The 27,818-nt window shown below is 41.3% G+C and overlaps 1 long non-coding RNA gene across 2 annotated transcripts in view; it reads right to left on the bottom strand.

Annotated features, from left to right (window-relative positions):
• Positions 1–27,818, bottom strand: part of LOC117465465 (uncharacterized) — a 79,842-nt gene that overhangs the window by 34,808 nt on the left and 17,216 nt on the right. Inside the window, exon 4 of one of the 2 annotated variants that reach the window (XR_004554187.2) lies at positions 3,349–3,569. The exons of the other annotated variant lie outside the window; for it this stretch is intronic. This is a non-coding gene — a long non-coding RNA (uncharacterized lncRNA). Of the gene's footprint in view, positions 1–3,348; positions 3,570–27,818 lie in introns of those variants that run through there. 2 annotated transcript variants of the gene reach the window in all.

The raw sequence follows: 27,818 nt of genomic DNA, 5'->3' as shown, positions 1-27,818 counted from the left end.
CTATCATGAGCTCATATTAGACACTTAGATTTTAATTTTCTAATCCAGTGTTACTTTACATTTCTCTCTGACTCATCACCATATTTGGCTCTTATAAAAAAAAAGAAAATTAGTAAAACACTATTTCTGATCCGTTTTAAATAGAACAAAGATGAAAGGCTTATTCAAATCTAATCTGGGTCACCCGAAGAAAAGAAAACTACCTTTAATGGAACTCTAAGAAATTGCAACTCAATATAATCAGAATCAAAGTGTGCAGATGGGTGCGTGTGTTTAGCCAAAGTTCCAGATGGCTAAAATAGCACAACCGTAAAATTACAATGCCACTCTGCGTGGGCCTGAAGGTTTCATGCCATTCAAAAGCACCTTTAAGTTGTCAAATAATTGCTGAGAGGGACTTGACTTTTCTATTTTGAAGCCATTTCTTTTCCCGTCAAGCATTACATGAATGGCGGTGAAATAACACTTCGCTCATGTCTGGGCCAGAAATTGGCAGGCAATCCGGCGTGAGTTTCCCTCTTTTGTGAATGCGTCTTTCAGCAAAAGTGGCAACTTGGAACATTCCTTTTTAGCAGTTTTCCCCCTCCTCTTTTAGATAAGTGAATTGAATTGCAAAGACCCTGGATATAATTTGACTTTAGACATAACCAATTTATCTCACACCTCAGTGCAATCCGAGTCCCTGTAATGAAAAGCCAGGCTGAGAGTCAGGATTGGCGGGGAGTGACACCTGCTTCAGTTGGTTCAAATTAGAAATGCCAAAAGAAGGGAAGAAACTGTCAAATAGAAATGTGTCAGACATCTTACAGGTCTAATTCTCTTGTAAGCTGGAGGGTTCAGGTATCAGTAGAAGGGTTTTTCGAAAAGTGTGATGTTGGCCGCCCTGAGCACACACATTTCAGAATGCCTGCCTGTCACCCATTCGGAGCCTGTTCTAATGCTGCTCTCACAGATGTCTGAAAGTCAGAAAGCTTCCCACTAGTGGAAAGAGCATTGACATCGTTTTTGATTTCATTATTCCTTGAAAGTTGAAGTTATCTGATGTCAAGTTTGGATGAAGGCAGACACTAAATGTGATGGAAGGTTACATGGATTGATTCCCTTCATTCATATTAAACAAAAAAAATCAGTGCAGGCATTTTCTAAAAATCCATTTATATCCCCCTTTCTGTTCTGTGTGATTTCTGAGGTGCTGGAAACATGTCTAACTGAAGTGGTTTTTAGTCGGCTGTTACCAAAGATTTGAGTCTGTAATCGACCAGTGTTCTATAAATCACAATGAACATTTAGCATTCAGTACAGGAAATGTCTCTTCGGAGGTCAGTTCAGTGATAAAACTGCTCTAATTTGATATCAAATATGAAAGGACCTGACATTTCCCACAATACGCTGTACAGTACAACTCCATGCTTTCGAGAACACACAGAGCTATTCATCATGGAATGGCCCAACAATCTGCATTGTGAGAAACAAGAAAAGTCATAAACATATTTACATCTCGTTAAAAGCCACAAAATAACACCGTTTCTAACAACTCAAACTGATTTATTTTAGCTAGTGGATGTAAATTGGTGTCACTCTACTCTGAGTTTACCTTCCCCTCTCCAAGACCTTCCTCATCTCATATTCTCACAAATTCAACGTCGAAACAGAAAGTTTTTCTGATTACACCAAATCACTGAAAGTTGTTATCGCGCTGGCCTCCCGGTGAGAGCAGCTGCTCCACTGTCGCAATAATCCGCCTTGCTTATGCAAATGTACACCCTTTGGAAAGGTTCTCCAGAAATATGATGTGATTTCAGCTGCCAATCATTGTTTAAATAATTACGCCATTGCATGTTCTTGTGGAGTTTTGATGAATGACACAAAGATCAACAGCAGAATTTAAGACTGACAGCATGACTTTTTTTTCTAAATGACAAAAACTTTTCTTGCATAATAGAAAATCCTAAGGAATCGAGAAAGTTAGCTTACGATTGTTACATGTAATGACACTAATGCAGTTGCTCTATCAACAAAACATGGATTGCCTGCCGTTTTATCCATTTCATTGCACGAGACAACCGGCAGTTCGCAGCCAGTTTAGAATGTCATCACTCTTTCTGTCAACTGCATCCATATCTTTTTTTATGTCACTGTAGACAATGGGGAAGCCGAGATGCTTCCCCTGTTTTAGAGCAGACTTATGTTAACATGATGTTTCCTTGATAAATGAGCCGACAATCCAGCTCAGAGGAAAGAGCTAACACGAGGAGGCCGGTGCTCCTGCATGCACGTTTCAGTTGCTTCATTATTGAGGCAGGAGAAGCAGTCATCAGCTGATGACTTTAAGTAACAATACTTGTCAAGGACATGAGCTCTTTGAGAATATTGTCCACTTACTGAAAATCCCATCATAACCCTGTAGCACCCTGATGGATAACTCAATGTCTTTGGGCGTCAAAGAGAGACATCTTTAAGGTAACTTCAGATTTTAATTAGCTTCCACTCCACCTTCCGTCTCCCAACAGCTTCTTGCTTTGTACAAATCTGTTAGAAAGACCTGCAGGACTGCCATTTTAAAGCAGCCTCTGGATTATTGACGCTTTAAGGCATTGCGTGTACGTGTCTATCTGTCGCTCGAGGATTCTGTAAGGGTCATCGAAGATTACATTGGCGAACTAAAATGAAAGGGAACACATTAACTTTTAAACAACCTAAACTAAATCAAGTTTTTTTATGATGGTCCGAAACGTGTTGGGGCTTCACGGAAATAGGTTTGAATTCTTAGTGTAAAAAAAGTGTGATAACTTAAACATGGAGTTTAGAAATCCTTTGTGCAAAGTCCAATGGGATATGGAAATAGTATTGTATGAGAAAAACTGACCAAATACATTTTGGACTAATATACAGAATTCTTACAGTGCGTCTGGATACAATCTTCTTTACACTAAGTATTAACACAGGAAGTAAAGAAGTGTCCTTGAGACTAAACTATACAGTATGTCATTTAAAGTCAACAAAACTAATAAACTAACTTGACTTATCCAGTATACAGTACATTTGACCGAATTACAAATACTTAGTGTAACATTTAAAGATGCAGTAGTACCCATCTAATAGTTCTAGGCCCTCTCCTGACCAGCTGCACCCAGACTATACGTATCCCATGCTGACAGCAGTGGAGATCACTGTCTTTCTGTTTCCTGTTGTGATCACAGGATGAGCTCTTTGCCTAGAGGCTGAGGCCCTTGTGCTAATGTAGATTCATCATGTGTGTTTGTCAGGCTGTTACACTTGCTCCAAGGTTGCTGCAGCCATCCATTCTTCAAGACGCTGCATGTCGCCTTGATAAATGAGTAACTGGCTTTTTGGTTGTCGTAGTCTTTGACTGTCATGCACTATATATCCACGACTCCATCCTGTCTCGCCTAACAGCCCCTCAGGTCGCAGCTTACCTGGGTTGTGGCAAAGCATTTATTTTCAGCTGGCTCCACGCTCAGCTCGTGTTTTCAGCCTCACAGTGGCCCTCCATCAGGAGGAGGTTAACACTGCAACGTGGAGGGCTGGTGTTTCCTAATGGTTGCATCCTAAAGCAACAGGACAAGAAAGAAAAAACACAGCTCTTGTGAGGTGAAAACAATTCAGACAAAATGCAACACACTATTCATTTACTTAATGTATTTATAATATATTCTTAGTAGGCTTTTCCCTTGATTTTTGGACTCATGGTTACAATGTTAAAAGCCATTTTGTTGAATTTGCGTAAGTCTGCCTTTACTGCCTCCCATGTGTGCTGGGGTAAGTGAGTTAGGCTCGTGCACTGTCAGGATGTCCCGCTCCGAGCTGCATTGGATTAACAGCCTTTATGCACTGCAGCTAATGGAGTGGGAGTTCAGTGCTCAGTAAATGTGACTTACTACAATCAAGTGCAAGGCTTACTAAGCCTTACTGCGGCATCCTCCAGAGCCATAAAATCTGTTGTTTTATTTATCTCATTACCCAGCGACCTGCCTACGCCGCCTGGTGTCAGTATTGGGCTCGGAGATTTACAGCGGAGGTCAGAGGACGGATGGATGTACTGTACTGTATACAAGCAGGGGCGGGGGATGGGTGGGAGATTGTGAGGAGAACTGACTGACTTGTAGATCACCAGTTGCATGGATGCGTAGCTATGAATTATTGACGGCTTTCGGCAGTGAAATTGTAATCACATGTGGGTCTTTTATCACCCCTGGAAGGCAGGTCAAAACAGAGCATTGGCACACAGAGCAGAGGAGGTGAAACCAGGCCTGTTTTAAGGTTGTCTTTCCAAGAAAGAGAAGGCGTGTGCACTGCATGCAGTGATTGCCGTTGATCCCAAACGGGCTGTCTCCTCAGCATTTTAATGCAGACGTTTCTTTTATTAAGCACTTTGGATTAGGAGGCCCTCAATATCATTTGTAAATGTGGTGCTGATTCACAGGCACAGCGTGAAGCCCCTCCAGAAGAAGGGAACTGGAGCACTCATTTAATACAGACATCGACTGCTGAACCACCAAAATGATTGTTACCTCTATGGCAAGCACTGAGTCAATGCTCTGTGTGTGTACTGCTACCTACTGCTGCAGGAGGATATTTTTGAAATGGAATTGTTGGGCATGTTCCACTGACTGTCAGTAAGCATGGTGTAAATATTGGCTTGTTGTATACATTTAATCAAGCATAAAGATTACGGGGCTTCTTATGTAAGAGCCTCTCAACAACTTGTATTCTTGAGAAATCTATTCTGAAATCAGTCAGGTGGACAGGACTACATGACAGATAGACAAAAGAGCAACAGCATTCTGAGTGACTGTTTACAAATATTATTTAGAGGAAATAATGATCTGGAATAACCTTGGAATCCATCTTGAGCTGTGATTAATGTCTGTATTACTGTGTTATTCCTTTCAGAAACAGTTCACTAGCCTCTTATAGTTATTTATACACAAGTAATTAAGGGGACATACTTTAAGTGTTTCGTCTAGATTGCTTTAATATGAATATGAACAGTAGTTATCACCTGCCTTTTCTTCCAAGACATGATCACCTGCTTACAACCTTTCCACTTAAGTTTGATCCAGCTCATCTCCAGGCAATGTATGTGTCTCTTACATCTTCAGAACGTTTAATTTCATTGTCTCACTGGAAGGCAACATGAATTCCTCCACTCTCTCAAAGCTTCAATACATATTTTAATACAATCACGGGCCAGGCGCCACAGATAAATCCGTTTGTATAAGTCTGATAAAGTAACCACCCCAGCTGTCAACCTATTTCCATGACAGTTGTGTAGTACCCGGGGCAAGCATTATATCATCCCAATCAATCAAATCTGACATGCTTTCACTCCAAATGAAGTCCTTGAATGGCTTAAGTAATGTCATAGAAAACATGCACTGGTTTAAAGTTGCCTGTGTGTTTAGCCTCTGGAGTGAAATCCTGCTTTTAGGAAACATTACCCTCGCTTCACAAGTTGTTGATTCCAGGTCAATTTGAACCATCATTGCAAATTAATCTTAATGACAATGACAAATAAAGCATACACAATACCATATGCAGTCGCGATGCACTTTTAAGTTAAGTTTGAATCATTTCCTGTCCTTTATTTGGAGGAAACACTGTCATTACATTTTTCACAGCTTAATCACAATACCTATTCATATCACAGAATGTGAATGTTTGTTTTCACAGCAGCCATGAACAGCACCTTGTGTCCCACTAACAAAGGGGGGGCTCCTGTTCTCCTGTTCTCGTTGACCTCCTGAGACTGGGATTGATTGGCTGGCATTGCAACCAGACCTATACTCATCACAGATTAAACCTTGAGGTGCACGTGAGTAATTACCCAGGATCCTTAGTCATCAAGCTATGTAAATCTCTCGCCAGCTCATTAGTGGGGTTAACTTTTTCCCTCATCTTCTTTTTCCTCAGCTTCTCTGCCAAATTGTGCACCTCTGAGCGAAGCTTTGCTGAGCTGTTTATTTCCCATGTGTTTAACGGGAAACTAAGAATAGAATATATGATGAAATGGCCATAAAACACCTAAGTTGTTTAAGGGCCAGCACACAATCTATTAATCTTTTTTCCTTTTCATGAGGAACATCGAAAAACAGAAATAATCTTCGATGTATGTAAAGGTAAATATAGTTTACAGTTTTTCCATCTTTGCAAGGTAGCGGGGCAACAGAAGGAATACAACATATATAAATAGACATTTTATTCATTGGGATAAACCCCTGGAGATGCACCATCTCGTTTTCAAGGGGGTCCCGACAATAGCAACAACTTACAGACATACACAAACAAAAAGACAAAATGCAAAACATGACACACAAGACACACCACATAGTCTGTTAAGTAAAATTCAAGCAATGCCCACAATCATTACAATTTGAGACAGTCGAGCAAATCAGTTTCATCAATATCAGTTATAACAAGTACAGACCAGTTGAACGTGAGATAACAATGCATGTTTAAATATACCCAATGAAGCAAGAGATCTAGTAGAAGCAGGTAAAGTGTTCCAGTCAGTTGGGGCTTTAAACATGAACGCTCTTCTGCCAATCAATTTTTGTGCAGAGGGGACAGAATAAATCTGAACAGAATGTCTAACTTGATGAATTGGTGAGTAGGGTACAAAATACTGCTTTAAATAAGGGGGATAGTTAAGATAAATGCATTTAAATATCAGCTGAAGCCATTGCATGTGTCTTCATACATTTAAAGAAGACCATTTAAGTTGGTTATACATTGTGCAGTGATGTGTACGAAAAGGACAACCAAGAACAAATCTGCAGAGTCTGTTGTTTGTAGGCTATGTTGAGTGGAGCAAGATCTGATTTATGTGCATTTTGGTAGACAACATCACAATAGTCCATTAATCGGAAGAATAAGTTGAGAAGCAATTCTCTTTCGGACACTGAGCGTAAAACAATTGCGAGAGCGGTGTAAAACACTGATTCTGTAATTGACTTTTTGTATTACATGCTTTATATGTAGTTTAAATGAAAGTTCAGGGTCTAGCCATACACCAAGATATTTAAAGCTATCAACTTTATGCAGAGAAGTGCCATCCTTTTCATGAGGTACATCGAAAAAAAAGAAATAATCTTCGATGTATGTAAAGGTAAATATAGTTTACAGTTTTTGCATCTTTGCAAGGTAGCGGGGCAACAGAAGGAACACAAAATATATAATCACTTGAGCATACTTTTTTCAATTACTGAGGAATATCTTATTTCACTTTGCTCATGTGCCTGTATCATCTGCAGTACAACCATCTTGTCAATATTATCAACCTATAATTATAATTAGTCACCATTTTGTGTAAGGAAAGCTGCAGGCATGGTGGAAGTGCCTCTATCGATGAGCACAGCAACAATATTGACTTTTCCAGTAAAGCAGGAATTAAAAAGCAGCATTTCTGTTGCAGTGACGAGACCCACCCTGTGTCGGTTTACCTAACATTTCAGCCCAATTTAACATCAGATTTAATGATAGCATTTTTGTAATAGTACAAATAAATGTGAGTTTTTGTATATATGTTTATAAATGCCTAACAAATGCTGTATATTCTGTAGCATTTGTTATTGACAGCTGCTTGAGTAGAACTTCATTGTGATGCTTTGGGAATGCAACAGTATCTGAGAGAAAGCTAGAAAATATCAATTTAAAAACTGAACAGAGTGAGTTTCACTTCATCCTTTTATTGTCCAACTTTTTTTATAAATAGTTGTAATCCTTCTTTCTAATTTTAATTTGATTTCATTCTAAAATGGACTTAAGAGAGGCGACTGATAAAGTTTCCAACGGCAGAATTTCTCCTGAAAATAGTTTGCGATGCATCTCAGAGTGTATATAATCTCAGAATGTCCACATCCCTTCTACAAATATTTTTGGCTGCATTCAGCACCACGCACTCCTCGGCCGGTCGTCTTGAAATTTGCATGGGCAGACATCATAAATGTTGAATAACAGGGCCCACCTGTCTGGCTTGGAGGTGTTGCATTTAATGTCAGGGCAGCGAGTGCTGGTCGACGAGCCCCCGAGAGTTCATGAAAGAGGCAGACGAAGCAGCAGCTCATTCCACATGCAGCGCCTGCCGGGGGGAGCTACCGCCCATATGCACACCAAGCCGGAGTCATTATGGAAATACACTGTCTGTGCTGGCTGCATTTTTATGTAGCAAGACAAACAATTAACATTTTATATTCTCTCTGTTTAGAGGCCTCTCGAGATGATCTCCGTGCGGTTTGTGTGGAGTGTGTTGCTAGCAGATCACTCCCCTGGCATGTTGTGACTAGTGTGTAAATACTCAGCCACTGTGTGTTTTTTTTAACCGTGTGTGTGTGTGTGTGTGTGTAATATTTTGTCTTTGGCTAACTATACAGTCTATGGGCAGCACAGAATCAGTGTCAAACAGAATCAGTGTCTAATGCTACGCAGGTGCTGACCCAACCACAGCAGACCCCCCCCCTCCCACCCGCTCCCTCTGAGGGATTTGTGAGGCATTGCTGTCCTTTAACAACTGATTGCATCTGCGACTCAAAGCATTTATTTCGGCCTATCAAGTCGCTACTGGCCTCAGACTGCCGTAATTGTGCTGACCACAGGACACGTTGCTGAAAAATGCACCGCCTGCTAGGAGGAGAAAACAAGAATTGAAGTCAAATACCTTCCTTTTTCTAAATTGTCCTGCTGCAGAATTCAGATTTAAGCAGCAATATGCTAATTCGTTATGTGTTTTTACTTATGCAGTTCGTTGTTTAACCCTTCAAATTATTTTAAGAGAAAACACCCATTTTAGCTCCATTAGCTATTAGCTCTGTAAACTCTATCAGCCATGTTAGCTGTTAGCTCCATTAGCCAAACACACCACAAGACTCGCAGCTAACCAGCTCTCCAGTGTTAGATACTATAGTTTTACTATAGCCTGAAAATATCCACTTGGTTGCAGTCAGAGCATTTGTGGACTGATAGTTACACACATGCTAAAAGTATGATTGAACTTTTTCAAACCACAATTGTAATACCATTGCGACTGGATCTGGCAAAAAAAATGGTTGATTACTTGTGGACAGTAGGCTACCAGGTGGTTGGGTGGAGTGAGCAATCAGCAGTCATTGACAGTATCATTAAAATTGGCTTTTCAATTAATCACTTTGTCCTTGAACATACATAAATGAGTATAAAAAGTGTTCGGACACACACATACATATGACTGAATGCATGACCCCCCCAGGCTTAAGCCCGGAGGAGATAATTAAGAGGTGCAGTGAGCAAATGTTCACCAGTCTGTAGCACAAAATGGCCATCAAATAACGAGTGATTACAGGGCCAGATGCTGAGATATTGAAACAAATGTTCTGACTTACACTTAAACCAAAAGATAACATTTTTAAATTCTATATATTTTGATTGGCACAAAAACATAGTGAAACATATACTTAAGCAATAGCTCACGACAGGCCGTGGTATATGCTCATTATATCACAGCTAAGGGGCGTGGTTCGGCCCGACGCGAAGCGTTTTATAAAACGGTTACCAAGTGTGAAAGAAAAATACACACTCTAATTTAAATAGTTTTTATTGGTAAATAATGATGTTCAAAATAAAATAGTCCCTCTGTTGCCTTCTGCACAAAACAGTGCTAGGTGGTTGCTATGCAACAACACTAACAGCTAGCGAACATATTAGACAGAGAGCGTTGTTCCATTATTTGGCTATTTATTTACATTAAAGGTTGGGTAGGTAAGTTTCAGAAACCGGCTCGAGATACACTTAAGCAATAGCTCACGACAGGCCGTGGGATATGCTCATTATATCACAGCTAAGGGGCGTGGTTCGGCCCGACTTTTCCAGTTGGTCTACCATGCTCTTCACGTAGCTCTGCATGTCGTCGGTTAGGTGTATTTTTTTTTCTGGAGATGGGCAATGCTCAATCCACTCCTCCGGAGGTCGAAGTTAAAGGACACCTATCATGCTATATTTGAACAATATTGTAGGGCCATACCTACACTGAACAGAAATATAAATGCTTTTTTTTTTTGCTCCCATTTTTCATGAGATGAACTCAAAAATCTAAAACATTTTCTATATAACACAAAATAACCATTTCTCTCAAATATTGTTCACAAATCTGAAAAAAATCTGTGATAGTGAGCACTTCTCCTTTGCCGAGATAATCAATCCCACCTCACAGGTGTGGCATATCAAGATGCTGATTAGACAGCATGATTATTGCACAGGTGTGCCTTAGGCTGGCCACAATAAAAGGCCACTCTGAAACGTGCATTTTTGCTTTATTGGGGTGGTCTGGGGGGGTCCGAAAACCAGGCAGTATCTGGTGTGAGGGTTAGGGTAATGTTGTGAATCGAGTGGCCTGTGTTCGTCGTCCATAACATACCCCTGCCCATACCATAACCCCACCACCACCATGGGCCTCACACTGCTCTGCTTTCTGCACGGACCTCACAGCTGTTCTCACTGTAAACATCGCGTTGCGATGAAAGCAGTTAATAAAATAATATCCAGGGGACGCATGCAGAGCTGTCATTGGCGATAGGAGATAAGTCCGGCCGTGCGTCACGACTCTTTGAAACATCTCTGTTCCCAGAAAAGTGCCCACAAAGGAGCCGTGGAGGACCCATCAGTGTATCCTCGGTTATAGCTCCTCCAGAGAGCCTCCTCGATGCTCGATCCTCGAAGTGCATTTAGAGAAATGAGATGTCCATGGCGCACTGAAATTCATTTCCGGGTCACTACCGGAGGACCGAGGAGTCGAGGAGGGGGATTTTATGAAATGAGAAAGGGCCCTGGTGAGTTCCCTGGAACACCGGGGACACATATTCATGTATAAAAGACGTACACAAGTGCATTTTGCATGATAGGTCCCCTTTAATAAGGGATAATAATGTGTAGCGAGGCGGTCATTATGGGTAAAAGAACACCCGACAGGCAGATCAAAAATAGTCCGTTGTTACTGTTTGAACTATGTAGCAACGGTAGGAACTGCTTCGATAGCGTTTTTGCGGACCTTTTTGATTACAGATTTGAAAATATCGTTGCTTGCTTTAAAAGTAGCACAATTAGTTATGTGAAACCTTGGAAAGTATCTAGATATCCCTGCCCTAAAGCCAAAGTAACTGGCAACTGAATATGTTTTGCCATTTGATGTCTATGTCTGGACCGTTGGGTAAAAAGGAGGGTTTCTGCCCCGTTACTTCTCCGCTGTTTTCTTGTCCCAGTTTGAAAAGCACACTGCATGCAGTGTGCTTTTCAGCCCAACTGTATACAGTTAAATCGACCGGACTTCTTTCTGCAGATGTGAGCGTCCTTAACAACGGTCAATAAGTAAGTCCTTGCTGCACATTATCCCTTACATGTTTCCATCTTAAGCTTTGTTAGTTAGTTAGTTAGTTTTGTAACGGACGTAATGTAACAGTTGTAACGGTTGTAGCTTTTCTCAGACGCTAAGGGATACTGACTTGTTGTGAAAAGTAACTACAATTCTACCCGTGATATACGCTCATTATATCACGGCTAAGAATCAGATTGCTTGATTTGACTTGTCCGTTTTTTACATAGATATATATTACATTTTTAAAAGGGAAAGGTATTTCCTCGCGCTGCGTTGTTGAACATTGCTCAACTTTTGAAGCTTCGACGGAAGCGTCAGCCAATCAAATCATATGCCAGTACAAGCTCTAGCCAATCAAACCGCGTGCCCTTGTGTCCAGGGCGGGAGATTCATGTGATTGGTTGTTGGTCGAGTTTCAGACACGCCCACCTGAAAGCTTCAACGCACGCCGCCGTGTGGATGCTGCGTCACACTTTGAAAACCGCTGATGTTAGGGGTGTAACGGTTCACAGAAGTCATGGTTCGGTTCGTACCTCGTTTTGGGGGTCACGGTTCGGTACGGGTTCGGTACAACAAGAAAAAGCAAAAAAAAGTCCCAAATGCATAATTCCAGGTTTGTTTTTTATTTATTTTGAACAGTAGTGCAAGTTTCAGTAGGCTATAAAAATAAGGAACTCTAACATTTTGAATAATTAACTGTATTACACAGATAAAAACAAACCACAAACAGTAACACACACACTCAGATGGCCAGATTATCTATAATGGCTGATGTCAAACAAAAAGATTTCATCAAGCTGTAAAACTAAAAAGAATGTCTTGAAAATATTACAAAATAAATAATAAATAAAATTGTTTCAAGAGCGCAAAGTCGTTGAAAAACATATGCCAAAAGCTTCCGTTATGTCTCTCGGCTTTCATGTCTATTGGCTTCTTAAAAACAGCGGGGATCAGCTGTTGAACTGCTGTTGTCTTTTGCCGGGCTCCGGTGATTGGCAAATCTGGGTGATGCCTTCTGATATGATTTAGCATGTTTGGTGTGTGTTTCCATTAGCATACCGCACCACTGTCGAACAACGCCGACACACCGTCCTCGTCCGATCCACCACTCGCGCACTTCATCGTTATTGTAGTCCACAGGGAACCCGAAATGTTCCCACACAGCTGATTTAAAAGAAGCAGATGGGTTCTAGCTCCTGTGTGTTATCTGAACTCGCAAAACTAACTTTTCTTCTTCTGGTATTTTGTTCGTTTTGTTGTTGTTTCTTCTTGTTCTTCATTTGTTGTTTAAGGGCGGCTGGCAAACAGCTTTTAGGCGCAATGCCGCCCCCTGGATTATATATAGTGTAGTGGATACTGCCCTGAATGACAGACTTTTTTCCCACTTGTAAAAAAAAAGGCGTATTCGTCATGTGACTGCATGCACCGAACCGTGACGTCCGAACCGTGACGGTACGGGACGAATACGGATACCGTTACACCCCTAGCTGATGTAGAAGATGACGTCTTGGGTAAGCACCATACTAACACCCTTTGGGGGTTGGAGTTGGGAGAACTGGTGGGAGTGGGGTCTAGCCAAATTCCCTAGCTGAAAATGTATAACAAATAATCTGAGCTTTCTTAACTGGAAGCTAGGTATAAGTGATCGAAGCCAGCAAACAGGCTGTCCATACAAGATTGCCTTTGCTCTCTAGAGAGGTACATCTATGGTTAAAATCCAGCTAAAAAACCAATGTTTATTTTAAATACCCTTGAGAATATGTACCCAAAGGATGCCTAATTTGTGCCGGAATTCTAAAAGTGCAATAATATTACTGTAGTGACGGCCCGTCCACACAGCAGCGTTAAAAAAAATCTTGAAAATCTTGGAGGTGGGCATGTCTGAAAGCTTGGGGATTTTTTGGCGAGCAACGCGACCAACAACCAATCACATGAATCTCCCACCCCCGACATACAAAGCCATAGTAATGTTAAAACGAAGTAAACTGGATATAAAATCCCCAAACAGGCGAAAACCTACCAGTTTCACCCACTGTCTCTGCCACCTCCCTCCATGCCTGGTTCCTCCGGTTTGTATCCTGGTAAGTTATTAGCGACTGGTCATAAATAGGGTTGGGTATCGTTTGAATTTCCACGATTCTGATTCCGATTCTACTTTTCGATTCCGGTTCTTAACGGTTCTCAATTCCGATTCTTTGAGGGGCAGGGTAAAACAATTATACATGCTTCTTCCACCAAAACAATTACATTTATTCGAGAAACTTTTATACAGGTTAGTTTACAGTATATTCACATTAATCAGTCTGTTTATATTCACTGCTATGTAACTGTAACCTGAGAACCACTGAAGCTACAACAGTGCAACAGTCCAACTTTTAAAGAACCCCCCCCCATTTAAAAACAGTTCTTGTTGAGAAAAACAAGCATATCTGCCTTCTCAGGCATACCGGGAAGAAATGTTTGAACATTTTAAAATAAAATGCTTCAATCTGGTGCACTTTAAGCAGAATTACTAGAGACTTGATCTAGGGGGTACAACTCTAAACACCCATATGAAAAAGATCGGTTTACATTTTAATAATTAAATAAGTATGTCAACATAACCAATAACCTACCATAGCCAATAAAAAATACATGTAACGTATTTTATTTGTTGTTGTTCAGAATACCTTATTTTACTATTTTATTTATGCATATTTCTTTATCTCTCCAGTTTACAACGATATGTTTACTGGTTTACTGTCCTATAGTATACATTGGAATGATTTCAAACCTGTTTTATCCCAATAATTATAAAGGAGTGCCTTGGAAATATGTGTTTACATAAATTGTGATCAAAACGTTTGAGACCCACTGAGATAACTTAGACTAAAGTGAACTATCCAAACACTCAGAGTCCTTTACCTCACTGAGCTGTAGTTATCAGCCTCTCAGTCTGACTGGAGAGGACTCTCCCTCCACATTATTGTAGAAACATCTACTTCTTATATCCGTTAGAGCAGCTAGCACCAGATGCTAAGAACAACAGTGCTGGTACCGGTGCACCCTCCCTTTCTTCCTCGCTCACTCCCACGCTCACTCGCACTTTGGCAGCTGCGGTTGCCAGATAAGCCAACATCCCCCATTTTCATCACTTACAGCACCCATCGTACAGGGCAAATGAAAAGTGTAACCGCGATGAAAAGGGTGTTACATTTACTTAATTATGAATGTCAAAGGATAGGGGGTGTCGTTTTTCTCATACTGATATTCTGAACAATCTGTGCTGTTGTATTTGCTGTAAAGTGTCTCTACTGTTATGCTATTTTTATTATATGTACAGCACTTTGGCTCGACCAAAAATCGGTTATAAATGTGCTATATAAATAAAACTTGATTTTATTTTATTTGAATGTTCAAATCAAATAACAAATATTGTTACATCAAGGCCGAAAATTAGGATGAGCACCAACGGTCAAAACTTTTTTTTTTCTCCCAGAGCTGCCAGCGCAGCGCCTCCACAGATCCCTGGTCTCAGGTTACGCTGTAGGAAGTGTAGGTACAACGCTACATTTCCCGCCCCGCCGCAGTCATACAGTAGGCTACGGAGAGCGGCGAGAAACATTTCCTCAGGCATCGAAAAGCGGAACCGAAATTCACATTTCTAAATGATGCCGTTGGAATCGAAATATCGGAACCGGTTCCAGTTCGGAACCGGTTCTCGGTACCCAACCTTAGTCATAAAGAACTTGCTACCGCAATAGCTAATTTCTCCTCCATTTTCAGTAATATAGAAAATGAACTGCGGTCTGGATCTCCCAGCTTGCACGCGGTTTGATTGGCTAGCGCTTGTACTGTCAGATTTGCATAAACGGGATTTGATTGGCTGACGCTTCCACCTCAGCTTCAAAAGTTGAACATTGCTCAACTTTTGAATCCTGGAAATCTTCGCTTTGCTTCCCACAATGCAGTTCGGCGAAAAGTGAGGCAACGTGACGTCACCCCATTCAAAGTGAATGGGCAGAAGCGTTGGAAGATTTTTTAACGCTGCTGTGTGGACGGGCCGTAAGGGTTTATGAGAACCACACTCCCACACCAGCTTGGCACAGTCAACCAAGTAACCTTTTACAAAATATGTTTCACTCTAAAGTGGCTCAATTTTTAACGCTGCAGGGGGTCACTCAATTTTGACCATTTTAATACTCAGAACAAAAGAACAACAAGGATGTTGTTTGATGTTTGCGGTGTCTCACATGCTATCTCTGCTGTTTCAGTTGGCCTCTGTTTCTCTGTTTACTGCAGCCGGCTCATGGGCTGTTGTTTGCTAACCACCCGGGCAGTACACTTTTGACTTTCACAGCCAAAGGTTACATAAAGACAACAAACCATGAACCAAATGTCAAATATAAATATCAAATTCCGCTTTTAAAAGGCACGTGAAAAAAACAGGAAAACACTGACATAACAATGAGCTGGCAGTGGGTGCTGCCTGGGTGTTAGCAGGGGGGAACATGCTAATGGACATTATTTAGGGGTCAGTATGTGGAGCAGTACCCCTTTCTGCACACATCTTTGTGACCATAATACCGGCACAAATCAAATCCCACTGCCATATTGAACCTGGATAATTGCAGACAGGGGTCTGATAAGCCCTTGTAATGGAACTCTGTCAATCAATTCATGCCATATACCCTCTCTCCTGTGTGTTTGCTCAAAATGAATGAAGAAATCCAGGAGCCACTGACATTTAGCTCTACTGCACTGCCGATTGTGGGAAGAATGTTCTGGTTTATCTTCATTAACTGAAGGAAAGTAAAAGCAAATTTGCCGTATGAAAAGCAATTATGGCGCTGCTGACTGGAGCTTTTATGCTGAGAAAAGGTCCTCCTCTCATTGTCTGTCTGAGTGAGAAGAGTTCCCACGATTTACTGCATGAGGTATTTATCATGCAAGTAAAACACAGGCCTCTTGGTGGTTAATTATCTGGCCTCAAGGTCAGTGTAATCCAAACCAAAGGATTTAATGATAGCTCTGCAACTCATCAATTGTTTTTCACTTAGTTTAAGTTGTTTAGGTGATGTTTCCTCAGGTGTTCATGTGGTATTTGCATCCAGATTGTCGATTTACACTACAATGGTATCCTTATGGGAAACAATGGCCAAGTGTATTAGACACTTGACTACAGATGGAGACCTGTCCTTTGTCAATCTTCTTCCAAAATAAGTACAAAGAATCATCCCCACCCTGTGACACAGCTGTTCACTAACATTTGTGATATTGGGCTATATAAATAAACATTGATTGATTGATTGACTAACAGATTTTTGGATTTCATAGCGGGGACACCTGAAATGTGACACCTGAACACTTTGACATTTCAAGAAACCTAATAGCTGATGGAAGCCAGAAACAAAGGTAGACCTTGGACAACAGTGAGCATGGAATAATTAGGTGTGTTGGAAAAAGGATATTAGCTTACACACCTGCTTTGGACACATTGATGCAGTTGCATTGGACAGGAAAGTGTACAATACAGAAGTCATTGAGATTCAATTCAAGCAATGTGTGACTAAACACAACTTCTTATTCTCAGTATTCAAACCTTTGTTCATATAGTTCCTATTAAATGAGAATTATCATTTCATCTAATTGTTTTGCAGCACAAGGCTGTGAACAGTTTATGGATAGTCAGGGTGTCCGCGGGGTCTTAAAAAGTATTAAAAGTTGATCAATTTAGCGAAAATTAAGGCTATTAAAAAGTATTAAAAACGTATTAAAGGTATTACATTGTGTAGCTTGTTTTCAATAAGTATATAAATTGTCCAAAGAGGTTGTGTTCTAAAGTGATCCTGAATGTAATCATGGCGTAGGTGTGTAGTGTGATTCTGTGTAGTTTATTTATGACATCCCGTTGGATTTGACGTCATCTGAACAGGACATCGCTCGCTCACTGCTTGATAGTGTGAAGGTCCGTTTACGCCGGTTGTTAAACAACATCGTTATGGGGAAATGCAAGTTTGCGTCCAAACGGTTGGAAGATAAGGAGGAAGGACAATCAATACTGTATATAGTCAATGTGAGGTGAAGTGTGTCGCCAATGTAACCGGTTAAAACTCAAAGTGGCGATGAGGTCTTAAAATGTATGGAAAGGGTCTTAAAAGGTCTTACATTTGACTTCAGGATTCCTGCATATACCCTGATAGTGTTACCGTGGTGATGATCGAATGTATGTCAGGTGTGTTCAGGTTGTGGTACTGTTGCAGATCACCTGCTCGTTAACAGTTAGTGGAGACAGGTGTTAATCGTTACACCCTGCTCAGAGTGACTGGGCAGTTAAAAGTGTTCTACAGTAAGTAACACGGCACTTTGAGCACTTGTATGTTCTCATAGATAAGTTAGGACAACAATAAGTATTGTTGTTTTATGATAATTGTTGTGTGGTCTCAAATTCAGCAATAACTTTACTTTCCCCTGCACTTAAACAGATGGCATTTTAAATGAGGCTTGAGATTATTTACTCAATGGTTTTAGTGGTTGAAAAGGTTTTTTTTGTTTCTTTCTGTTCTAATAACTAAATTACACTGATTCATCCTTTAGCTGCCTTTCAAATGTTTCTAGTGCCATACATATTCTCATCCTTTTTTTCTGGTTGTGTTCCCTCAAATCCTTTTTAGAAAATGTCACTTTGAGCGCAACACTTCGAAAGGGTTAGGGTTAGTTAGTGTTGCCATAATGTGGATATAAAGCTTGTATTATTCCAGTTGGGATTATGTACATTGGCCAAAACAAGTAGAGCAAAAAAGCTTACCGTATCTTACTCTAGTATCTATAAAAAACACCTAAGACTAATAAACTACGCAAACAAAGCTCATCGTTGCCGTAAACGGGACATTGACTTGAATCTGCAGCATAAAGTCAGAGCACTTCTAAAACCAACCTGTTACCCCTGCGATCCCCCCTGCAAACACGGACCACAGACATACACCTTATTCATTTTCTTTGCTTCTGAAAATATTAACAATTGTAGGGGACCAGGCCACTGCACTTTAAAACAAACCCCCAACAAAACCGTGAAGAGAGACGTAAAAACGTACAAAAAGAGTGCTGAAAAATCAATCATGGCCTTTATATCCGCAGTTTCAACCTCGAAGTATCCTGCTGCTTGAGTGCCATGGGCTGTGCGCTCTTTTCTTCCTGTGAACATGCCCCCTCCGAAGTGGTAGAATAGCCTGAGTGCATGGTGGAGGTCACTACCTACCAACCTGTATTTCTATGGCAACTCTCACCGGTCTGAGAGAGAGCGGGATTAAAGCCTGTTGCTCACACAGAGAGCTATCAGCAAACATAGGTGAAAGAGAGGTTGATTACACTTCTGAATGGCTCCCTGTGCCTCCACTGTGTCCAATGGACATATGTACTCCTGGGCAGGCCATGTCAGAACCATCCATGGTGGAAATATTTTCAGATAGAAAACGATTTGGAGGAATAGTTATCACAGAGGCTATGTCAACCTGACCGAGAATGCAACCAAATGCTCATATTACACAGCCATTTTGTCTTTTCTGAATGTTCCAATCCGGCCTTCATTCAGTCAAAAGCAGACAGATATGATTAGAACATCTACATTACTACGAATAGCTGTATCCGGATAGCTACATTGTATTTCACCATGGAGAATTACAATTAATTCATGTTTCAGCATTGTGTGTCTTTGTGTACTGCAGTGATCACAGTAAGGGTCAGGTTTAGCTTAGCAATTTAAAAAGACCTCCTTAGCTTAAGCCCCTGTACCCTCACGACAGTGAATACATATCCTTTCAGGGGGTATTCAGAAAATATGCAAACCACCCGCTCCCACAGAGTGCCCAGAACCAAGAGACTTTACACCAATCAAATGTCTTCCGTATTCAAGTCCTTGACTTAATGTAAATAAATTTAAGGCGTGACGATAAAACTACTTTGAATATGGAACATTTGGGGAATTCATAGGTCTAGATAAGTCACTGTCGGTTGTGGAGGACTTTCTACATATTACATTCAAAGTCGTTTGAAATTAAGTCTTTTGATAACACCAATTACACCCCAACAGAATCGTTTTTGTTTTCAATTTTTTACCACAGTGCTGGTAACCTGCGGCAAGTGCATAGCAGACTTTTAGCTTTATGGAATACAACAGCAGCAGAATACATCAGAGGGGTAAATTGGAATCAGGGCCCAGTGAAAGGCCCTGGGGGCTGCACTCTGCTGGGCTGCTGGTCTCAGCACAGTCCTCCTCGCCAAGCCTGTCTCATTAGTAACACAGTGAAATGTCACAGGACGGCTAGTTGTGTAAAAGAGGTTGACCTGGCTCACCGGTGGAACTTTTCTGGGAACCTTCAGACAGGATAAAGCAATAGGGGGAGGGCTTTGAATATTGTTTCACGCTTTGTTCTTGTTGCCAATTACTTGGTCTTTTGCTCAGAGTTACTTTGAGGAAATACACGTGAGACACCAACATGAGCCGGTAGTACTTCTGTGTGGCTGGGATGAGGAGGAAGTAAGGGCAAGGAAGAAGTCCTTCAGAAGGATTTGAGTAATATTGCATCACTCTCTGTGTTCTAATTGTGCTTTGTGAAACACAATGAGATGAGAATTCAAAGTGGTCCGTGGCGAATGATGAGAGAATGATAGAACGATGTACTTTCTGACAGAGGTTGAAATGAGATGCGGTAGGGCTGGGACAAAGGCAAACCTCAAGGGAGCGCTGCAAGAAACGTAAATGAATTCTTATTTTGCATGAATGTCTATTCTTATGTCGATTCACCGTGGCACAAGCCAAGGTTTTGTGACAATCGAATGAATTGTCACTACAGGAGGAAAGCATGCCCCACGCAAATAGATGATCATCATTTTGTTGAAGTTAGAGTCTTCTTGTCCTGCATTCATGCTGATGTTTTATTAACAGGTCTATTGGGCAACATGTGTCTATGGAAAATGCTTTAATATGTTCCAAAGTTTGCTTCATCCGGTGGCAAAGAATAATTTATCCTATTAAAATAGAAAACAACTAAATCACAGTAAGTCATTATTTCTCAATAATAGTCACCACCACATGCCATTTCAGCTGAAAGGTTTACAGATATACAGACTTGCATATATCCAATTTCAGACTCAGTTTGAGAACTTACTTTGTGACATCATTAGGTGGTCCAGCTCCTGTACTTTTGCACTTTGGTAATACATTTCAAACTGTCCAACTTCACTTTGAGTCCAATCAGCCATTATTCTTGTTACATAAATGTCTCGAGGTAAATCTTTAGCTTGTAGAGAACAAGTAATGCAAGCAGGTTTTCCAGGGTCAAAGCACTTAATGCAGCGTAGTTACAGAGGCTAATAGGGAAACTTGTGTTTAAGCCAGCAGGGTTATACATCTTCAGTGTTTATTATTGATCAAAAATAATAAAAATAATGTGATTTAATATTGAGCTTTTTTAAAACTATTTGTATTAATCATTGGATCATATTTATATAAAAAGGTATCCCAAATGTAAATTTAAAATGTTATTTCTTTTTTTACATGCTTTTCACTTTATGGAAGTTCCTTCTGCTGTGTTAAGCTTTGATGCTTCCTTTCTGCTGGCTTATCTCTCAACTGACAGCTGACCTTTCTTAAAGTGAGTATCACCGCACAGCTTACCCGTCTGACCGAGTATGACCTTCCGAGCCATCCCTCTAACGTTCTCAGCACTAGGTAGATGGCTGCGATTCTCCTTTCAACCCAAAGTGACAAATATATGTCACAGCTGTGGTGAATTCCTTATAAAGCATATAGGGTGTATTGTGCACTGTAAACAGGGAATACTGAGTAAAGACTTCTGTATTGCTGGTCAACGCAATTTTGACAAATACACTGATCTTTCTGAATATTGTGTTTCACAATGTCAATGTGTGGAATCGGGAGCCTCAACCAACGACATGAAAAAGCTTGAATTATATGCACGTCTCTGGGTAGCTTTCTGTTCAAGGATAAGACAATTGATGAATGCCTTTTTGTCGATCCATGTCTGAATTCTGAAATTGATATGTGCGTCTCCTATTTTATGAGAAGTAGAGTAAAATACCTTTTAAAAGCAGCATACAGAAGTGCATTTTGTCGTGTCATGTAGGTCTTTCCATGGGTTTATGGATAAGCCGAATAACATTGAATGAGAACGGGTTGCCTCTCTCTCTTTGATGCCACTGCTTTTTGATCGGTTTGGCTTCTTTTGGGTCCTGAAGTGATGATATGGGAGAGAACAGCAAGGCAGGGGCCAAAGACCACAGTCAGATAACAACACTGCTTTAATCCCATTCAACACATGGCTGCTGAACACAGACTCAACCAAGGGACTCAAATCCTCTTAAAATGCATCTCAATCATAACAGAGTGCTAAAACAGGGCAATGTGCAACTTATAAAATGGACAGTGCTTCTTCAACAATCACATTTAATTGATGGTGTCTTTTTGCAGATATATTAATAAAAAGGCAACTGATTATTATAAAGATCTCAATGCCAAATTCTGCCAAGTCTGATTGCTATAATTAGTGGTGAGAGCAGCTGACAATAATACACTGATTTCTGACAATGACTCATGGAACTTTAATAAGCAGTAAAGGCATGTGGAAAAGAATTAAGGATACAACTTGATGAAGGTAGCTCTCTTTTCAGCCATTCATATCATTCTTTCAATGCCAATATATAGAATTACATTTGGATATGCAAAAAGTACTGATATTCAAAATCTTTAAGACTTTCTCAGACAAAACGTGAAAGTTATTTGCCCAGAAAGCAAATATTTTTAGGACAGAAAGGCCTTTGAATCTGACCGTCCCTCGACAGTAACATTTTTGTAAAGTTGTAGTAAATACCGGAAACAAACTATATGTATTGAAATCAAATGTAATGCTTATACATATCATAGTTGTGGTGGATTATTACTGAATATTGTAGTTAAACACACAGCCGTGAGTCAACTGAAAGATCTCTGTTTGACTTAATAATAGTAGCTGATGTAAATAGCTGTGACATTTCTTTAGCTATATTATGAGCCATTATCCTCTCACACTTTCTAGTAGTGAGCTCTGCCCTTCCACAGCTATGTAGAGAATTCAAAAGACTAAAAATATAAGCGCTGTCAGCTTTAACCGAGTGAGCAGGTGCTCTTAAGTGTCGAAAACTCACAGGTGATCTTCATCTGTCTCCTGGTGCGATCACAGATGTTGAGCATCATAGGAGTACATTTGAGTTACAGAAAGAAGGCTTGTTCTGAAACTGAGCAGTTTTGTAGAATAATACCAATTGATTAAACGTTTTTTTGGTCTCTAAATGTCTGAGGTCTGATGAGTGTGATAAGATAAATACAGTCCCAGTTGTCTGCATGGGGTCATGGAGGAAACAACTGAGAAGATACACAGCATTTGGGACCCGGAAATTAACGAATTAGGAATAGGAGAGGTCTGGAACCAGCAGGAAAAATAACACGTTAATATCTGAGACTAAACATTATGTTCAACTGTGCCAAAAACCTACCGACAAAGTATCATACAGTTCACACACTAGCAGTAATACACTTGAATGGTACCTTAGGTGTTTCAGGAATATAAGAACGTGCATATCATGTCACAGTTTTTTCAATGACAGGATTTGAGGCTCAGCACCTATTTTCGTGAAGTTTTTTTAAATGACTTCCAATGTCATTGTCAATGTCCATCGTCTTTTATCTGCTTAACCAGCAGAGAACAAAAGGTCAGATCTTGGTGGGTGGTGGCAGGTGATTTTGGTTATGAGATGTGTGTGCGTGTGTGTTTTGCATGTAAAGTGTATGATGTAAGCGCTTCGGGATTTGTCTTGGCAGATGAGAAGCGCTATATAAATTCAATTTAATATTATTATTATTATGTAAGGCTTAAAAGCACAGTCTACTTAAATCTCAGAGGAGAAAAAATAAAGAAGAAATCCCTACCTTCTGGTTATCCACTCATCTGATGGGACCAGATGATGTGGTGTTGCAAAGTCACTTTAATCAGTTATAATGAAGTTTTAATAGAAAGGGTGCAGTGAAAAATTCCACTGCCTCTCCAGCTGTGGTTTCCAGCTCACATCAATAAGAACGCAACAATCCGTGCTGCTGATTCCTCCAATCAGGGACTTAACTTTCACTTTGGTCACTTGGGTTAGTTTCAATGAACAAATGGAGGTAATTAACGGCGTTTCTCCGAGAAGAAGACGAGAGGAAAAGGGTATCCTACCCCAAGCAGACATATTGCCTCTGGCTGTCTTCACCCAACACTTTCAACCGGATTAGCAGGAAATCACGATCAAAGGTTGGTGGGATTATAATGGACGTTTAGAGCTGATGGGTAGGGGAATCATGTGCGATGTACCTATGCTTCACAGTCAGGTGATGACCTAGTTGTAAAAGGTCACGTAAGGAGAGAGGTGTCTCACAAAGTTGCAATTATTGGGTTCAGAATAGAGGAAGAAGCTATGGAACATGGATCACTTGTGACTTCTGAAATCATATGTCGATTTAAATACGGAGCATTAATCAAATTGTATGAACAAACAGCTGATACAAAATAATATTTATACTGTGGCCTTGACGGACCTTCAGCGCTGTGTTCCTTAAATAAAGTGAGTGGGCGACATTTAAGGTCAGCATGACATAACTTAATCTTCTTCAATGTCGAATACAAGCTTTTACTGTAATTCAAAATCAAAAGAAATAGCTTTATTGTGCTGCCAGAAGCTTAGAGGAAGATTTCCCTGTTAAGCTCTGAAAACATTAAAACAATGTTGCTACTGTACCATCTCCAAATTAAAATGTTACTGCCCTGACTATCCTTTCATCCCCATGTATAGAGAGGGATTACCTTGGGGAGAAGATTCAGACCATAACTCACCTCAGCCGAACTCCATTCAATCACCGTTTTTCCAAGTATGATACTTTTGCTCCATTCAATTAAATAGTATTTACCTCAATAAAATAAATAACAACCAGCCATTCAACTTCGTAATACTGCTGACTCAATTTAACAAAAAATCACTTCCACAGCACATAGCAAGATATGTGATTTAGCGAAGGAGGGTTGCATGGAATTTTTGGCACAAATTAGGACGAAAGGTTGTGATGAAAGACAACATTTCTTTTTTGACTTTAGTTATTGCTGAAGCCCATTTTTCCAAGAGTTAATTAGCTGCAATGATATCCTAGGTACAAAGGCACTTATATAAAAATGCGTTAAAATAATTTTTGAAAATGTCGCCTGATATCAAAGGTCCAACTAAGTGTTTAAGTTCTTCAAAGGTTGATCTTGACAGACTAAAATGTTGGTTTGACACCTTCATTTGCTTTATTGCCTTGAGTAAAATAGGTAGGTTCAAACTTCTCTTATCTAAGCTTAGTTTAACAATTGTAAAATGAGGAAAACTGTTGTCTTGTTTCTTACCAAAGGTAACAAAGCCCCAACAAAGCCAGCTAGCAACTACTGTAGCAGTTAGTTATTCCAACAAGTAATGTTTGTGTTGAGCGAATAATACATTATATTTATTTGCAAGAAAAGTTGATGTCAAATCCTCAACTGGATTATTTCATTGCTTGGCGACAGGATTTCTTAAGCACGTTCCAAAATACTGCTTTAACTATTTAGTTATCAAACACTTGACTAGATCAGAAAAAGTATGTAAAGAAATGTAGAACGATTCAGATTTGATAAAAGGATACCAGCCTGGATTTGAATTTAATAAAATGTTTTTATACCTCTATCTCATGTACATTTTCCACAATGGCAGTAAGAAAGTCCACTTCACACACTCCCCCATCCTCTCCATTCATGCCTGAAGGCAGCAGAATAGATTAACCACTATTGTGGCTGGTGCCTTGACCGTGGTGCACAAGAGGCAGTTCATCACAATGCAATATTTAACAGTCAACTGCAGACTGAGGCCTCTGTGTATCCAGAGAACTCACACTGCAAAGTGCAGCACCACAACATCAATAACATATGGGCTGTGCACAAGACAGCAGTCTACTCCTCGTGGAGGTTGTTACAGTATTGTCAGATGATTCCCTTAATATTAAATCAATTCAAATAATGTAACATAGAAACAAGCAGATTTTGCAATAACATCTGCCAAACTGTTTGGAGGTGTAGGATGTGTGCTTCAGGTTAATGTGGAATCCCAGATTATATGTCTTCTAACAACAAGATTATTTTGGATACTGTTAGAGAATATTTCTTCTCTCTCCCTAAGTGTCAAATAATAATTCTTCCTTACTCCTAAAATGTTTAACTTTATTGCCTGTTGACGTTTTACGACCGAACCCTAAGTCTGTTATCTGTCTTAAGGAATGGGAAGTCTCAGCTATTATTGACATTACCTGTTTTATGACCGGTCAACTCTCGGTCACAGAGCCATAGAGTCCGATAAGTGATTCAGTGCCTCCAGGTGTTCACGTATACCTTCCCCCAATATGTGGGTTAACTCTTAGTGAAGCTAGTTAAAAGGTCTACCAAGATGAGAGGGTGATCAGAATTGACATGACAACCCACCCGTGCAGTCAGAACCTTTTGCTGCTGTGACTTGTGATATGAATTCTCCGGCCGATGCTTGTAATAAACTACCAGTGTTTGACCTCTCTGAAGAACCAGCACCTCTCTGAAGAACCAGCACCTTACCGTGGTAGAGAGGTTTGTGTGCCCTGATGAACCTGGGGGCTGTGTTGTCTGGAACCTTGTGTTCCTGGTAGGGTCTCCCATGGCAAATTGGTCTCAGGCAAAGGGCCAGACTAAGATTGGTTCAAAAGACCTCATGAAAGGAAAAACAAGAAGTGAGGATACCCGGCCCGGAGGAAGCCCGGGGTCCCTTTCTGGAGCCAGGCCCAGAAGGAGGACTCGTCGGCGAGCGTCTGGTGGCCGGGCTTGCCACGGAGCCCGGCCGGGCCCAGCCCGAAAAGGCAACGTGGGCAACACCTCCACTTCTCCCTCCCGCGGGCCCACCACCTACGGGAAACAACGATGGGGTCGGGTGCGCTGCCAGAAGGGTGGCAGTGAAAGCGGAGGGTCTCGACGGACCAGACCCGGGCGGCAGAAGCTGGCTTTGGGGACGTGGAACGTCTGGGGGGGAAGGAGCCGGAGCTTGTGCGGGAGGTGGAGCGTTACCAGTTGGATCAGGTTGGGCTCACCTCTACGCACAGCGTCGGCTCTGGAACCTTACTTCTGGATAGGGGTTGGACTCTATTCTTCTCCAGAGTTGCTCAAGGTGTGAGGCGCCGGGCGGGTGTGGGGATACTCACAAGTCCCCGGTTAGGTGCTTCGTTGTTGGAGTTTACCCCAGTGGACGAGAGGGTCGCCTCCCTACGCCTGCGGGTTATGGGGGGGGGAAAACTCTGACTGTTGTGTGTGCTTATGCACCCAACAGCAGTTCAGAGTATACGGCCTTCTTGGAGACCCTGGAAAGAGCCCTGTATGGGGCTCCTGAAGGGGACTCTTTAATCTTGCTGGGAGACTTCAACGCACATGTGGGCAATGATGGAGACACTTGGAGGGGCGTGATTGTGAGGAACGGCCCCCCTGATCTGAACCGGAGTGGTGGTTTGTTACTGGACTTCTGTGCTAGTCATGGATTGGCCATAACAAACACCATGTTCGAACATAAGGATGCTCATAAGTGTACGTGGTACCAGAGCACCCTAGGCAGAAGGTCCATGATCGATTTCGTTATCGTATCATCGGACCTGAGGCTGTATGTTTTGGACACTCGGGTAAAGAGAGGGGCGGAGTTGTCAACTGATCACCATCAGGTGGTGAGTTGAGTCGAGTGGCGGGGGAAGCCTCTGGATAGACCTGGTAAGCCCAAACGTGTAGTTCGGGTGAACTGGGAACGTCTGGAGGAGGCCCAAGTTCAGGAGGCCTTCAACTCGCACCTCCGGCGGAGCTTTTCGTGCATTCCTGTGGAGGTTGGGGACATTGAACCAGAGTGGTCGGTGTTCAAAGCCTCTATTGCCAAAGCAGCGGGTGTGGGAGAAGTTCGGAGAAGACATGGAGAAGGACTTTCGGGCGGCACCAAAGTTGTTCTGGAAAACTGTCCGACACCTCAGGAGGGGGAAGCAGGGAACCATCCAAGCTGTGTACAGTAAGGATGGGACGTTGTTGACCTCAACTGATGGAGTGTTAGGGTGTTGGAAGGAACACTTTGAGGAACTCCTGAACCGGACAACTCCGCCCTCTATGTTAGAGACAGAGCTGGAGTATGACGGGGGATCAACGCCAATCTCCCGGGGGGAGGTCACTGAGGTCGTCAAACAACTCCACAGTGGCAAAGCCCCGGGGGTGGATGAGATCCGCCTGGAAATGCTGAAGGCTCCGGGTGTTGAGGGACTGTCATGGTTGACACGTCTCATCAACGTTGCGTGGAAGTCGGAAACAGTGCCGAAGGAGTGGCAGACCGGGGTGGT

This window comes from Pseudochaenichthys georgianus, chromosome 20, assembly GCF_902827115.2.
Source record: "Pseudochaenichthys georgianus chromosome 20, fPseGeo1.2, whole genome shotgun sequence".
NCBI classification, from domain to species: domain Eukaryota; kingdom Metazoa; phylum Chordata; class Actinopteri; order Perciformes; family Channichthyidae; genus Pseudochaenichthys; species Pseudochaenichthys georgianus.
Note: the sequence above shows the minus strand (reverse complement) of the source record. Positions and strands in the feature narration are given on the sequence as shown.